Here is a 16624-nt window from a genome sequence, read left to right as displayed (position 1 = left end):
CCACGAACGCCACGCCGCGCTGGGGTCGTGGCTGCTGGAAGACGGTGCCGCCGCCGTGGAGGAGGGGCCGGGCCGACCTCAGGCGCGACGCCTCGGTAGGGTCGTGGTCGCTGGAAGACGCGGCCGCCGCCATGGAGGAGGGGCGGGCGCGACGCGGAGCTGGTAGCCATGGGGCGTGAGGAGCCACGCCGGCCGTCCTCCGGTGGGTGTGCCGCATGTAGCAGCACCGCGGTTGCTCCTCCGTGAACCGCAATCATCGTCGCCTGGGTCGGGTGTACTGTCGATGCGTCACAAAGTCGCACCTGGAGGAGCCAAGTTGTTGTGCTCTAACACGGTCGACGCCAGGCACAAGATCTTCCTGGTGACTCCATGACGACGAGCACGGTGTGCGCGAGCGCAACGATTATTCTGGCGACTACAGGCGCGGGAACTCCGGCGTGCAGGTGAACCATCCTTTCCCCGCCTTCCTTCCTTCCCTCCCTTGATCTGCTCATATCTTCTGTCTTTTATTTGATCTTTTCAGTTCAGTCATACAGGCAATAGCGTGTACAGATTCTGAACCGAACGATTTTCTTAAGCAGCATACATGGAGTAGTAATGCTAAGAATTAGTAGATTAGACGTGAATGGTCAAAGCATTAGCAATACTCTCTTTCGTACATTGTCCAGCCTAACTGAAATCCACGGACGACTCTTTCCTTGTGCCTTGTGCCTTTGCCTTTTCACCATCTCATTGAAGCACAAAAGAAAAATAAAATAGCTTCTTGCTCTCAGGCGTTGCATGACTAATCTGAAGCTTGAACTTTATATCTCTCTGACGACGAAGCTTTCCTGGTGAATTTGTGTGGTTCAGTTTTTCACTGCGTTCTCCATTTCATTCTTGCTTTTTCCTAATTTGTTCACCGCACGTTAAATTTGTATGGTGATTTGCTTCCAGATCCAACGATAATTACGAGAACAGATCCAAAAACATAATATATAACTTTTGATCCTGATATGAGTTGCATAAAAAGACATGTTTGGAAAATTTTATAGGTCCATGGCCAATCTGAATTCATCTTGAACTTTTGATTCTGTTATTCTCTTCATTTTTACAGTTGTGTGCAATGTGTTTTGTGCAGGTCTTAGTAAGTGCAGGTGGTGTTTCCGGCCAGCGGCGAGTCCAGCTGCCTTCTACGTCGCCTTATCTGGTATGAATTAAATTTGTTCATAGTCAACTGCTGAGGTATTGTGCTTAAAACAACATTTCAGAAACGGCCATCGTTACTGTAGGCAGCTTCCAGTTTGTTGGCCTGACGGTTAGCCGGTTTTCAAATCAGATTAGCAGTGCCAATTGAGATGACATGAAGCTGATGCAATGTAAAGTTTAGGATGCAACAAGGTCAGTACAAATGCATAGTTCATTTAATAACAAATAAAGAAGCAACCCTCTTTTTATGGCTAACTGATCGTTTCACTCTATTGCAGGGTGGCACTAGCACTGCCGAAGTAAATAAGAACAGGGGCCCTCCTGCATGGTTCGATGAGCTTGGATAATGAAAACATTCGACCTTTACTGAACTTATTTCATTCAGTAAAAATATGTGAATTGAGGACTACATTGGTTCTCTTTCCTGTGGGTGGAGTATTGTTTTTATGCATGACATTCGTTTTCAAGGAATGCCTAGGTGTTATTTTTCCTCAACTGAACTATTTTGTAGCTTCAGTTAAGTTTTGAGTTGTCCCTACATTCTGTACATTCATGTTCATAGAGAAATTGTATTATCATGTCCATCTAGAGTATGGTGCTTTGGTAAGGGTTTAGGAAGTTTCTACTGGTTATTTTTTGATTCATACATGGGGCATAAAAGTAACACTGCATGTCTTATGACTAAATGATATGTATCTAGGATGCAATTCGGTCGTTAAAAAGCCGAGGAGAGGTGTAAATATTTTATAACTTCTGTTTTCCTAGCTACTGGTGCATTAATTAAATACCACACCCCTTTTAAACTAAATATTAACAACATGAGAGAAGCACGATGTAATCAAGTAGGGAAGAAACTAGAATCTGCTACTCAATATTCCGCTTGATGTCGGATTCAGTTTGTAATTTTGGAAGTCCTACCAATTCATGCTTTTGAGTTATAACCAACATATCTACATATTTGTAGTATCGAAAAGTAATTAATTGATGTGTGCTCCTTCTTTTAATTGATTTCACTGATCTTTCATGCTTGCATCTGCCTGATGACTGATTGTTCTTTGTCTTCATTGGTACTTGGTTAGTTAGTTATAGCTGCAAGCAAATTGGAAAAGCATAGTATGTGCAATCTAAATTCAGTGCCAGTGATTCAATATAAATCGAGTCATGTTACTTTGGTGAAGGATACCCACTGCTTGAAGTTTCCATACTAGCACATGCGCTCCCCAATGAAAATTTAAGTCTTAGTACAATACAACTGGCTTGTGTGTTCCACATGATTTTTCATCGGTTGTTGTTTTTTTTTTCCGAAGAGGGGAGCGATGCACACAATCTTTATATGTGGACTCCACTATTTTCTTTTCCTTTGCTCTATCCAGTTGTCTATGGTTATCCAGAGATTTGTACTTTTACTCTTTTATATTTGGCCTTTAACATTCTGGCTATGCTGTAATATGGAAATAATTTCATGCGACCCTTGCATACTCTTATGAACACTTTAACTTAAAATTTCCAATGAAATAGAGTTGCAACATATCTTAGACTTGCAAAATATATGAAGTCTTTTATTTGTAAGATAGTTGGTTAACTCCAGGCTCTGTTTTATTGATTCTGAAAATTTGCATATGTACTCCATTATAAGGGTACGAACGGGATTACCAATGTTACTCCTGAGGAAATGAGAGGCATTATTGAAGTTATAGGTGAAACGGGTTTTATTGATTCTGAACATTTCCATACGTACTCCATTCTAGGGGTACCAAGAGGATTACCAGTGTTACTCCTGAGGAAATCAGATGTATTATTGAAGTTACAGATGAAAGGGGAAAGTTTCGGTATTATACCTGGACCTGGATGAATTTACAAGCTCTTACTGTTATTTAGAGATTGTTTAAATGTTGCAAGCAACTTCATGCTTCAGATTTCTGTTCAGGTCTACATATTATAATTCAGTTTTCTTGCTCGCAAGAAATAAGCGATATTATGTGTAAACTTTCTATCTCAAGGTTAATACCTAGCATTTGAAAACAATTAATAGTGGTGGTTTAGGGCTAATCAAGCTTATGCTGATTCAATCATCCCTTTTAGTTCTGAAGAGATAGTTGCTGATCAGAGGGGATTGGGGCAAAATATAATTTATTAAGAATGTGAGGTTTCCTTTTTATTGGTATCGTGATTAACTTCCGCTTTTACGGGCATGAATTGAGTTTTGTCAAGAGGTTGTTGTCTCTTCAGTTGATGCAGGCATGAGAAGGTATACCATGAAAGGGGTTTCACATTGTTTCTAGATTATTAGAGTGCCTACGTTTTGTCAGAATATAGTAGATTTACCTTCTTGACTGATTTTCATCATTTCACATATCAAGGTCTTAGGCGGATATTTTGGGGTTCAACTGATGATCCAAGAGGATGTACATGAACATAATTCTTTGTCTCCAGAGACATACTGAGAGCAGAAGCATACTACTTTGTATATTACAAGCAATATGCTGCCTACATAGGACCGACAATCAGTGCTGAAATACTACCTTTTGCATTAAGCAACATTATTGACACTGTTGTTCAGCCAAAAGGCACGAAAAGAGTAAAATCAAAGAAGATTTCTCAGTAATAGACGCTGGTGATGTATAAATTATGTATTGTAGTTTCAGTTTGATGCACAAAATAAGTTAGTACATGCAACATAGTTTCCATTTAGTATGTTTCGAGAGTATGTAACGCAACATAGTTTCCCAAGTACCAGCGTCTCTGAAGTTTTTTCTAGGATGATCAGTCCTTCATCTTGATAGCTAGCTCTGAAATGTATACATTTTGTCTGTATAAATGATGTGCTGTGTAATCAGTCGTGTTTGGTCATTCACTGCTTAAAAATTATGATGGCTGCAACCTACGATTCTATGTACTGTGATTATTCATATCCTCTGGATTTTCACTATGTGTAAACTGCGCACCCAGTTGTTAAGTGATGTTTGCCCTTCTTCCATTTTCAGGGATCTTATCCAGTCAGGATCATATGGGCCCAACTCATCCTTACACGGTCTCCACCGGTATGTCATACTGAAGTTTTATCTTGTGATACCAAGACTATGGTGCTAGCCGACCTATGATTCATCTTGGTAGTTAAATATGAAACGTCCCTTTATCGGAAAAAAATATGTGTAATTGGTAGTCTGTATTGCAGATATGTGTAACTTTGTATTTTGTGTGCATAAATGTTATGGTGTGTACTACCTGTCATTGCAAGGTAAGTTTACCTTCTATACATAACGATGGAAATTATTGGCGAAGAAGCACCAGTTGACCACCTACAGGGCACCCTTCCATTCACGATTGTGGTTGCCTAGATCAGCATCGGCTACTCCGGAAGTCCGGAATTGTCTTGCTGCTGCTTTGCTTTAGTGCCTTTCTACTGGCTTGCAATCCCCTCGGTTTCCTTTTAACACTCGCGCTATCCATTCTCATTATCTCTTCTACCGCTACCCAATGGCTGATTCGCGCCTCCACCGTGTTCTCCCCGTCGGCCCCTCATGCCGTGGACATTTTCGAGAGTAAACGAGACCGGTAAAGAGTACTATGAAAGTGGGAAAAAATATAAAAAAAAACAGAAAAAGATGAATTTGACCTCAGGAACCGAGACAAACCTTTTTTTTTGAGAGTCTAGCGACCCTATTTAAGCTACTATCCATCCCTCTTTCTACCATCATTTGTCCTCTGAAATTAGTGGTTATTGTTTCACCAAATTTATAGTGTGTTGACAGCTTCAGAGAAGATGCTTCAACTCAAAATTCACCCAGTGACTTTTCCCATGACCGTGTCGGCTACAATGGTTTTCGCTCACTGGAAGCCGTTGCTCCCATGCACTTCTCTCTGTGCAATGATCTGTAGCCGACGTGGTAGCACAATTACGGGATATAAGCACAAGCTACTCAAAAGGTGCGATCTCTAAGAAAGGAGTACTTCATAATACATTGTGTGTTCCAATGATGTACATGCATTTTGGATTCAAGCATATTATGGTCCTCCGTATGTCTATCTAAGATTGTCATTTCGAAAAGAAAAAAAAGCTAAATTGTGTGTATATCTAAGTTAGCGATTTTTTTTTGCTTTTAGATTTAGATGGTTACAACGTCACATGTATCAGGTTCAGAAACTGACATACAAATCAAAGTTCAATGATTTCTAAATACGATTTTTTCAGGTGATTCCCCTGTTTTACTTTACAATCTTTTCATTGATATCACATATTATTATTTTTGTGCTCGCAATCTTTTGAAAGTAAAGAAGGTAATGCCTCTACCTATGCACATTGTTTATGTTTTCAGCTCCCTATATTATCTGTTCAGCTTTCATGATCGACTGTTTTTCTCTATTGCCAGTTCAAAACACTAAGGTAAAAACAACAAAAAATTATCCCATTTTTAGTTTAAGATTAGTCTAAACATGTATTATAGTTTATGTAACGTATCCATGTTTTCTACCAAAATTTGCATCTGTCAACGACTTTACTAGCGTGGCGTGCCGCCGCGCCGATCTTTGCTAGTACATGTACTTAATTATAGATCGATCTTTCAATGCCTGCCCTACATTTCATCATAGCTCGATCTTTCAGTGCCTGCCCTACATTTCACTGATCTAGTCCCTGTCTGATAAAGCGCCTTTCGCCGGCGGACGATTCCAGCCTACCACACTATCTTAGCCAGCCAGCGTCGCCGTCTCTGCAAGTGAGCCATTGTTTTCAGATGAACCGGTCTCAGGTTCCCATCACGCAAATCCGAGTGTCCCCTCACGCTGCTCCGGCGTGCGCGTATCTCCTTCCTGCCGCCGGAGAAGGACGCATCGAACAGAGAGACGGAGGAAATGCTCAGAGACGAGCGCAGCTAGCTAGGGACGCTTCCTTCTTGAGCCATTGGTTTCCTGGATTGGTTTCTGCTACTCTGTCTCGTCTATTTCAGATCGAGATTTAGGCATTGTACGTTAGTACGTACGCTGCGGTCCGAATACACCGATTCGCCATACATATAGTTAGGCTCTCTAGAGATAAAACGTAATTATAGGTAGAGATCCATAAGTGACATAAAGCTTGCAGGATGCAGGAGCCCTACAGTCAGTTTGCGGGAGATATCGTAGCGAACGTACTCGTGTGTAATCATGTCTTGTTGTATCGTAGCGAACGAATTATCTGGCGTGACCCTGTTTTCTCGCACGCATCATGGTCAGTTAGTCTCACCCCTCGGGGTGGGCACTCCTGCGGTGTTCAAAGCCCAATGTGGCGAAGGTGGCGGCGGTGACTCGACGGTGTTTGAAGACGGGCGGCTTCCGGATTCGGTCTCTGTACTTGGGTGGTGACGATGAGGACGATGGGCTTGATTTCGATTTGGGAGTACGGTGTGTGGTCTTCTGGGTCCATATTGTATTTTCCTTTTTTGTGGAGTCGTTTGTAATCGGTTTCGCCATTGATTGAATTCCATCAGTTGTTATCTCAAAAAAAAAAAAAGTTACACTTGCACGATCTGATATTAGGTTCACTGGCACTAGAGTCTAGGCAATATATGTTTTGGCTGCTATTTTGGTAATGTTACTTTCGTTAACCAATGATGGCGCACTGATCGACTTTAACACTGAAACCGATCGAATGTCACCACATGACTAGCTTGGAGTTTAGGCCCTAAAATAGGCTTGTATGTTCCGCTTTGTTTTGTCCTTGTCCTCACTTGGAGTTGCATGTACTGGAACTAACATCGGATGCTTGTGTTTGCATTGAATGGGGTGGAAATGTTTGCTTCTATTTCTGGACAATTCGGGAGAGACTAACGCTCGGGAGCATAGTGTGGCACAGCTTCACCGCATGGGTGTGGCACAATTCAAATGATATTGAACATGTATATAAGTATATATGTTATAGTTATGTGTTACAGTTATGTATGTTACAGTTATAGTTATGTGGCACAATTCTCTGGCATATGTGTGTTTTTGGATTCCTTGGTTTAGGAAAGATATGTTTCGTGGTTATTCAAAAATGTTTCATGAGACATTAGTAACACAAATAATATTTAAAAAATCTTACTAATCTGTGATCGAAGGGACAGTTGTTCATTTTTGTTGAAGGGACATACATTTATTTTTATTGAAATGTACCATTTACTAATGTGAAGGAGATGTGTCTCACGCCGCGCGTGAGGGTCAGGCTGGGCGACGCGGAAGGCGACCGGAGCCGGGGCAGGGATAGGGTTCCCTCTCCCTGTTGCCGCCGTGCTCGCCGGCGCCAAGGGGCGCAACCTGCCGCTCGCTCGGCGACGGAGCTGGTGGTAGCCAACAGTTTCGCGGCCTTGGGATGGTCGGAGTCGGAATCGGAGTCTGCCATGGGGGCAGAGCTGCCGCAGATGGGGGAGCCTGGGTCGCTCCTCCAGGCGAACATCGGATTCCGGCGGGGGCCGCTCACGGCACTTCCCTCCGCCGGGGACGGGGATCCTTCACTGACGACGGAGTGACTCCGTGGCGCGGCGAGGCCCGCGCCTTCCTCCTCTCCGGCGTTGCCGGATCTGGGATCCAGGGTGGAGTTCCCCTTTCTCCCCTCGACCCACGGGGAGCGCGCTGTCTAGGGTTCTCGGCCGCCGGCGGGGCTGCCGTCGTGGATGTCGGCCGCCTCCATCCTAGTGGGCAAGGTGGCGGTGCCGCTGGGTGGTTCGTCGCCGGCGGCGCAGGAGGCTGCCCACCAGGGAGAGCTGCTAGGGTTTGCGCATGTGGGCACGTCGGGCCCGGAGTCTGGGGCCGGGCCGGCCTGTTCGTTTTCGCTGGAGTGGGCCGGTCTTGGTGGGCCGGCCCAGGTGGGCGTCTCTGGCGGCCTGGGAGGGCAAGCGGTGGAACCGTCGTATGCTGGCCACGTGGAAACATTTCATTAAACAACGCCTCAGATCGACCCGAGCCCCCACTCCTCTTCGGGCGCCCCACTACTTAAGTGGCTCTGGCTACCGCTTGGAACCCTAGATCGGGAACTAGGGTTTCCAGCAGCCCCTCGAGACATCCGCCGTCACCGTGCCAGAGCCAGATCTCTCGTCCTCTCCACCAACCCCAACGGCCCCCCTCCCTCCAGCTGGTGGCCATGGATCGTGACCGACGGGGAAAGCGCTCCTTTGAAGAGATGGGCGGCGACGCTGGCTGGCGGCGTTAGCAGGAGCTGCGACAGCGGCTAGACAGGGAGCAAGAGGAACAGAGGCGTCAGCAGCGCGCGAGGGACGCGGAGCTGCATCGCCATCGCGAGGTTGACGCTCGGCCGCGGGACCGCAGGACCCAGGAGCAGCGGCGGCCTCCTCCCCCACCTCAGAATCTGCGGGGGCGCGATTCGGGTCGGGGCGCATCCAGGGGTCAGAGCTCCGCTCAAGGGGAGCGGTCCTCCCAGGCACGGTCTTCCTCTGAGGGAGGAACCAACGCGGCCATCATTTGCTTCAACTGCGGCCAACCAGGGCACTTCCAAGTGGACTGCAAGGACGAGCCCTTCTGCATCAAGTGCAAGACGGTGGGCCATGTCGGCCATGTGTGCCTCGCTCGCGAAGGCTTCTGAGCCGTTCTGGGCGGGCTACGACTGTAATGGGGTGGGCTTCACCTGCTGTGATGTGCCTGAAGAGGAGCTGCTTCCGCCACCTCCCAACGCTGCCCTCGTGATACTGGAGAAGGGATCTCTTTCGGCGGAGCAGATGGAGGCAGAGCTCAAAGACTTGGTCGATGATGAATGGGAGTGGCATGTCCAGAAGATCAACGATACTGACTTTGCGATGTTTTTCCCCTCCAAGGATAGTCTGCGCATGGCCATCAGGGGTGGCGGGCTCACCCTCCCCTCCAGCAAGCTGCATATCATCGTGACTAACAACACCGGGGATCCTGCGGCGGCGGAGCAGCTTCGCGAGGTCTGGGTCAAGCTCTTCGACGTCCCGCCCTCTTACCGTCAGGCTGTCCGCATCCTCCTTGCCACCCGTGAGCTAGGCAGACCTATCGCGGTGGACGAGAGCTCGCTGAGCGCTCCTTCGGAGCCATTTCGCCTGCTGCTAGGCTTCAAACTGTCTGCGAGGATCCCTCCTTCCATCACTCTGTTTGTCAACTCGCAAGGTTTCAAGGTCCGCGTGGTGCCCGAGGAGGCGCCTACCAGTTCGGGGGGAGCCGGCCTACCTCCACCACCGCCGCATCGCGCGGACGACAAGGAGGACGAACCAGAGGAATCTGAGGGAGATGGTTGGGATGGGCGCAGAGGGAAGCACATCCAAAAGAATAAGGAGGCGGGAGTGTGTGGCGCCAGCGCGTCTGCCCCTCCCACCCGCAAGGCGGCTGACGGGAGCTCCCTTCCCTTGCTTCCTGCCTTAGCGTTCAGTCAGTACGGCTCCAACTTGGCAGGCAAAGGAGACATCTTCCCGTCTTTGGCTAAGATCGTGCAGTCTTCGGATAAACTAGCTGTGGAATCGGCCGGTTCTGGGGGTACACAGAGCCCGCCCTCCCCGTCGATCCTGATGGACTCTCCCTCTCTCCAGAATGAGGAGGCTTCACCTATCCGCAGCCGTCCGTCCCTCTGGAAAGCTCAAACCCTGTCTGCTGAGGATCGCATAGAAGCCGGTTTGGAGAGTCCTGTTTCCTGGGAGACGGACCCGGAGGCGATGCGTGCTAGGGAACGCCGCAGCAAGTCCAACGCCGATCGTCCCTCTCTCAGGCTGAGCCCGGCGCGCAAAGAAATCGCAGTCCATCTTCATTTCTCGGAGGAGCGGCCAGAAGACAAGGAGAGGGCGGAGGAGGAGCCTCTTCGTGAAGGCGCGGTGATCGCGGAGCTGGCGGCCTCAGTCACTAGAGCACCCCGAAGCAAATCCAACCCACCGGTGTCGGCCAGAACCAGCGCGAGGGGCGCAGGGTCCTCGTCCATCCCGATCCTGGAGAAGGCCATGCAGCGAGCGAAAGACAAAGTGCCAGGTATGTCCTCCAAGTCTATCTCTGACTTTGCCATTTTACAATCAGTTCCCGATGATAAGCTGCTGGCGGTGGCGCGAGATAGTTGTGTGTTGTTTCCTTCTGCGGCTGGCAATCCCGCACCCCTTCTCTCTGTGATCCGTGCGAAGGAACTCGTCCAGGCAGACTTGGCTTTGGCTAGAGATAGAATTGAAGAAGAGCAGCGCGTAGCAAAAGCGCTCAAGCTGTCCCAAGAACGGAAGGAGAGTCAACCATCATCTTCCTCTCCAACAGGGGGGCCTGTTGGAGAAAGCTCACCAGTGAAGTCGATGCGACAAGTCAAGTTAAGGAAGATCCAGAAGAAGCAACCTTCATTGGGGAAGCGTGTCCTAACCCGCCAAGCACGGGGTCGCAAGGTGGTTATACAATGAGAGCCATGTTCTGGAACATCCGTGGCTTCGGCGTTAGGGGGCGCCGGACCATGCTCAAAGACTACCTCCGCAAACACAGGATCGACATCGTTTGTCTTCAAGAAACTATTAAACAGGACTTTACGGATCAGGAACTCAGAAGCCTCGAAGTGGGGGAGACTTTTGTATGGTGCTGGTTGCCTGCCTCTGGGCGCTCACGCGGTATGCTTATGGGCTTTAGGGAAAGCCTGTTTGAGATCGGAGCGATTGACACTGGTCGTCACTTCGTTTCAGTCGACGTCATCCTCAGACCTGCTAGGCTCTCGCTTAGGGTTTTTGGAGTTTATGGCCCGGCTGACCATGCGCTTTCGGCTACTTTCCTCCAGGAGCTTTCGATCAAAGTGCTGAACACCCCTTTTCCCATTATCATGGGCGGGGACTTCAATCTCCTCAGAACGGAGCAGGACAAGAACAATGACAGGATCAACTGGCCAAGACTTGAACTTTTCAACAATCATATCGCGGACTGGGGTCTGCGAGAGATTCCCCGCACAGGGGCGCGGTATACCTGGACGAATAAGCAACTGAATCCGGTTAGATGTGTCTTGGACAGGGTGTTCCTCTCGCCGATGCTGGAACCTTTTTTCCCCTCTGCACGCTGAGTGCAGAAACGAGTCTGGGTTCTGATCATACTCCTCTCATCTTTGACTCAGGCGACGGGGTGCCGCCAAAGAGCAACAGATTTTTCTTCGAATCTGGCTGGCTGGAAGTTGAGGGCTTCCAAGAGCTGCTACAAAATCGCTGGGATCACCTCTTGTCTAGGGTGCAAGGGAGAGACATTGTCGATTGGTGGAAATTTATGAGCACGGGGCTCAGACAAAAACTCAAGGGGTGGAACGCCAACAAAGGGAGGGAGAACAGAGAACACAAACAGCGGCTTGTCGATAGGATCAAGACCCTGGATCAAAAAGCAGATGCGGTGGGCATCTCGGAAGAGGAATGGGCCTTCCGCTACCACTTGGAAGAGCAGTTGTTAGCCGTTTTTCGTTCGGAGGAAGAATATTGGCGGAAAAGAGGCAGGGTCAGATGGTCCCTTCAAGGGGATGCCAATACGGCTTACTTTCACGCAGTGGCGAATGTGCACCGTCGGAAATGCTACATCCATTCCCTGATCACGCCTCAAGGGCAAATCTCAGACAAGCACCTCATCCAAGAGCACATTTACGACTTCTACCGAGAACTCCTCGGCTCGGAAGCACAGAGGGTGTGTGGGCTGCACCCCAACTCTTGGAGCGACCAGCAGAGGGTCTCCGCTGAAGAAAACAGCTTGCTGATGCGCACCTTCTCTGAGAAAGAGTTGGAGGAGATTGTGATGGAAATGAAATCGGATACAGCCCCGGGGCCAGATGGGTTCCCGGTTCATTTCTTCAAGAAATTTTGGCACTTGGTAAAGCACGGGGTGCTCCACATTCTAAACGACTTCATCCTTGGGAGGATTGATGTTGCGAGACTCAACTTTGGGGTTCTCTCGCTCATCCCAAAAATCCCTGGTGCGGACATGATCTCCCAGTTCAGGCCCATTGCGCTTATCAATGTGATCTTTAAGATCATTTCCAAAGCCTTTGCCTCCAAGCTAGACCCCATCGCCAATAGGATCATCAGTCCAAACCAGACCACGTTCATCAAGGGCAGATTCATTCTTGATGGCATTCTGGCCCTCCACGAGATTGTCCATGAGTTAAAATCCAAGAAGCTTGGTGGCATCCTGCTCAAACTCGACTTCGAGAAAGCCTATGACAGGGTCAACTGGGATTTCCTCTTTGAGGTCCTCAGGGGTAAAGGTTTCGACTCAGGGGTGGTCCACCGCCTTAGTCAACTGGTCACTGGTGGCCAAACAGCGATATCAATCAATGGGGAGATCGGTCCCTTCTTCAGAAACAAGCGGGGAGTGCATCAAGGGGACCCTCTCTCGCCGCTGCTGTTCAAATTCATGGCTGAAGCTCTTTCTTTAATCCTCACCAGAGCTTGTGCAGCGGGTCACCTGTCTGGAGTCATCCCGCATCTTATCCCGGGGGGGATTTCCCACCTCCAGTACGCCGATGACACTTTGATTATGATCCAAGACAATGATGAGCATATCGCAAATCTCAAGTTCCTCCTCATGTGCTTCGAAGACATGTCTGGGCTGAAAATCAATTACCACAAGTCGGAAGTTATTATGCTGGGGGCAAGCAACGAGAGAAAGCAGAGGGTGGCCGATGCTTTGAATTGCAAGCTAGGCGCGTTTCCTTTCACATACCTTGGGCTCCCTATTTCTGATCGTAAACTCACCAGTGAGCAATGGATGTTTTTGGTGCAAAAGCTCGCTCGTAGGGTGGAACCTTGGTGGGGAAAGTTCATGTCGTCAGGGGGACGACTTATCCTCTCTAACTCCTGCCTGGGTAGCCTTCCCTTGTATGCTATGGGCATGTTCCTGCTACAGGATGGGGTACACGCCAAATTTGATACCCACAGAGCCAAATTCTACTGGGAGGGCGCGGGGCCTAAAAGAAAATATCACCTGGTCAACTGGCCGGCTCTGTGTCGTCCAAAAGCCTGCGGAGGCCTAGGGTTTATTAACTCCAAGAAGATGAACATCGCCCTTTTGCTCAAGTGGGTGTGGAAGCTGTTTCAAGAGGACAATCCCATCCGGGCCCAGATTTTGCGAGCAAAATATAACTCTGCTGATAACATTTTTGCGGGCTCGGGCCAGGGTGGCTCGCAGTTCTGGCGTAACCTTCATAAGATCAAACACTTCTTTAAGCTGGGAGCGACCTACCACGTCAACGATGGTCAGAGAACACTTTTCTGGCTGGATGTGTGGCACAGCGACAGAGCCCTCAAAGACCGTTTCCCTAGGCTGTTCAGCATCGCTTTGAATCAGGCTGCTCGATGTTTCAGGTTTGCGGTGGTTCTACCCAAATGGGGTTCCGCAGGGCCTTGGATGTGGAAGCCCTGCAGGAATGGCACAGTCTCCGTGAGATTATTGAGAATGATGTTCTATCCGAGGGGCAGGATAGGATCAGTTGGAAGCTGGAACAATCTGGAAAGTTTTCGGTTAACTCGATGTACAGGAAGCTCTCGGACGGGGCCTCCATTGCTCACTTCAAGGATGTTTGGGCGGCCAAAATCCCCCTCAAAGTTAGGATCTTCTCCTGGCAGCTTATCCTGGACAGACTACCCTCTAGCCTAAATATAGCGGCGAGGCATGGGCTAGGGAATGGCCGGTGCTCTCTGTGCGGCGTGGAGGAGGATGCCAATCACATCTTCTTTGCCTGCTCTCCTGCCAAGTTTGCCTGGAGTGCCTTTCGCCAACTACTCGGGTGTAGTTGGTGTCCGGCAAACTTTCAACAGCTCTATGCCATTGTGTCTAGTCTATCGGGTAGCTTTAGACGCATGGTCTGGCTGTTGTTTTTGGCCCAATCTTGGGCCTTATGGCACTTCAGAAATAAGCTAACCATTGAATCCAAGCTGATGAAACATCCAGCTAACATTATTTTCAAATCTTTGATATTCTTGCAGCTCTGGACGCCGCTCGCAAAACCTCTGGACAGACCGGGGCTCAGGACGGTGGCCACCAAGCTCAGGCTCCTACACGCCGCCCACGCACCAAGTGTGCCGTCAAGAAGGACTGACGCGGCATCATCAGCATCACCTCCAGGGGGAAGGTCGCCGCGTTAGGTTGTTTTATTTCCATGTTGGCTAAGCTGTATGCCGCAGCCTGTTTTCCTTGGTGAAGCTGTATGCCGCAGCATGTAATACCCTGTTGCTACCGAACCTGAGGGCTTTATTAATTTAAAGTCGGGCACTTATTAGTGCCTTCTATCTAAAAAAAAAACCATTTACTAATGTTGTTCTTGGTCTGTCAACACCCGGATTTTTAAGTCCAGATGCCTATTATGCCATTCATCGCAATCCCAGGAATATTGTTCTGCGAGACATAATAGATTGATATCACAACACATCATTCATTACATCATATAATTGTCTTACATAGAGGGATCACATGATCCAGTCTTAATACATCATAGTGGATCTAGAGATCCTATTACAAAACACATAGCGGAAGCGAAGTAACGGTTGCGGTCCATCTATTCCATAGGCAACTGTTAACGTCAGGAGTGATCCTAGTTGTCGTAGACGTCCCGCTGTCCATCTTCCTCGTACTGCTGTTCTCCTTCATAGTCTGGCCATTTGAATAGCCAGGGACAAAGCCATGAGTACTTTAAAGTACTCGCAAACTAATACTGATGTAAGCACTATCAACTATAGTAAGGGGGATGCTAAGCTCTAGGTTTATTTGCATAAAGCCAAGTTTATTTCATAAACATTTAGTAAAGATGCTTGAGTCGCTAGACTAACTCCGGAGGGAACATTAGTGTCATTCCCACAACTCTGTTGTGATTCAAGTCAAAGTCACCATTTCAAGTTCAAATCGCAAGTCAACCTTCACATGTCACATTTTTGAAAATGGTCTGATGACGGAACATTATGGCCTTTCCAATCGTCCGTAACCGTGGACACGGCTATTCGAATAGTTCTACACTCTGCAGAGGTCGTACACTTGTGCCACAACATTTGCAATAATCCGTCGTGGTTAATCGGCCCTGATTTATCACACTCCGTGTGCGGACTACCAACCATAACCTTTCACTTACATATCCTAGTATAGGCACCTCTCCCCATGAGCTTGGCCTCCCAGTGAAGACAGACAGTCAGCCTGGGAACTGCACAGGGCTTGGGCCGGACATTCACCTCCTTTCACGTCATTTCACATCATCTCATATTTTTTTTGTGGAGGCAGCCCTTGGCATAACCCCGATGACGCTTGTTTAGAGGGAACCCATACTAAGATACATAAACTTCTAGTTAAGCCCTACCCATATCAGGTATTGTGGGGGTACTTGTAAAATTGGAATGGTATCGCATCCGAACCCAACCATCAGTTTTTGTAAAATTCACCATGTCATTCACAAGTCACATTCACCTTCAAAATCTTTCAATAGAATGACTCATCATTCCAAGGTTTTCAAAGTCATTTCATTTCACAAGTTCCCATCTAGAGTAGTCAATTTTATTTGTTAGCACTAGCAACTAATCATGAGGGGTGCTAACTAGCTTTGATTGTTCTAGGCTAACTTTGATACTCTTGTAGTATTCTATCTCTAGACCAAAGTTAACTATAAAAGCAAGTTATAAAAATCAAAGTAAAAGCTTGTAAGAATAAAACTTGGGATGGGATCATGAAGCATAAAGTAAATTGGTGAGTGTGCCTTGCTCTAGTAGAGCTTTGCACTTTGCAAGAATATTAGCTTGCAAGAGTATAGCTTGCATTGGAGTTAGCTTGCATTGATAATAGCTTGCCTTGGTGGGAGTAGTGATCAAAGTTCTCTTCTTCTTCAAAGTAGTCCTCCTCCTCCTCGGTGTACTCCTCGGTACTAGCGTCTAAATACGAGTACAATACACATAATTACCACACAAGCCTAAGTATTAGACTAAGCACACACATAAATTACTCCTACTAAGCTATCACTCAACATGCTTATTAGGTGAGTTGATTTAATTCTATTCTTAAGAAAAATAATTTCCTCTCATTATAAATATTAATTAGAGTTTCTATTTATTTCTTGAGAGAAAATAATTTCCTCTCATTGAATAATATTAAGATTTAATTTCCTCAATTAATGCCATATGACCTAGGTTGACCAAAGTCAGCCTCTTCATAAGGATTAATTGGGAATAGATTTAAATGAGGTACACCACCTCATGCCTTTTCTCTTAATACTCATGATTAATGATTTAATATCATCAACTAATTTAATGTGAGTTTAAAATTGACCATAGTCTATACCCCATATTAACTTAGTTGAGACAAGATTTTAAATGAGACCACTACATCTCATAAGATTAAATAAGTAGCCTTGAATAATTTTAAATACTACTATGAAAATGATTGAATATTTTTAAATAAGAACCTATGGATTATTACTACATGTGTCATTAATTCTCATTGAATCCTTTGGGTAAGTATTTAATTGAGAGGCTACACCTCATATAGTTTAATACCACAT

General features: G+C 47.2%; 1 long non-coding RNA gene across 1 annotated transcript; it reads left to right on the top strand.

Annotated features, from left to right (window-relative positions):
• Nucleotides 1-233: 233 nt before the first annotated feature.
• On the top strand, nt 234-1905 carry LOC124695342. Its single transcript, XR_007000561.1, has 4 exons — nt 234-443; nt 1121-1189; nt 1272-1380; nt 1467-1905. It is a non-coding gene; the product is annotated as an uncharacterized LOC124695342 (long non-coding RNA).
• The last annotated feature ends 14719 nt before the right edge of the window (nt 1906-16624 follow it).

This window comes from Lolium rigidum, chromosome 3, assembly GCF_022539505.1.
Source record: "Lolium rigidum isolate FL_2022 chromosome 3, APGP_CSIRO_Lrig_0.1, whole genome shotgun sequence".
In the NCBI taxonomy this organism is placed as follows: domain Eukaryota; kingdom Viridiplantae; phylum Streptophyta; class Magnoliopsida; order Poales; family Poaceae; genus Lolium; species Lolium rigidum.
This window is presented reverse-complemented; position numbering and strand designations above follow the sequence as displayed.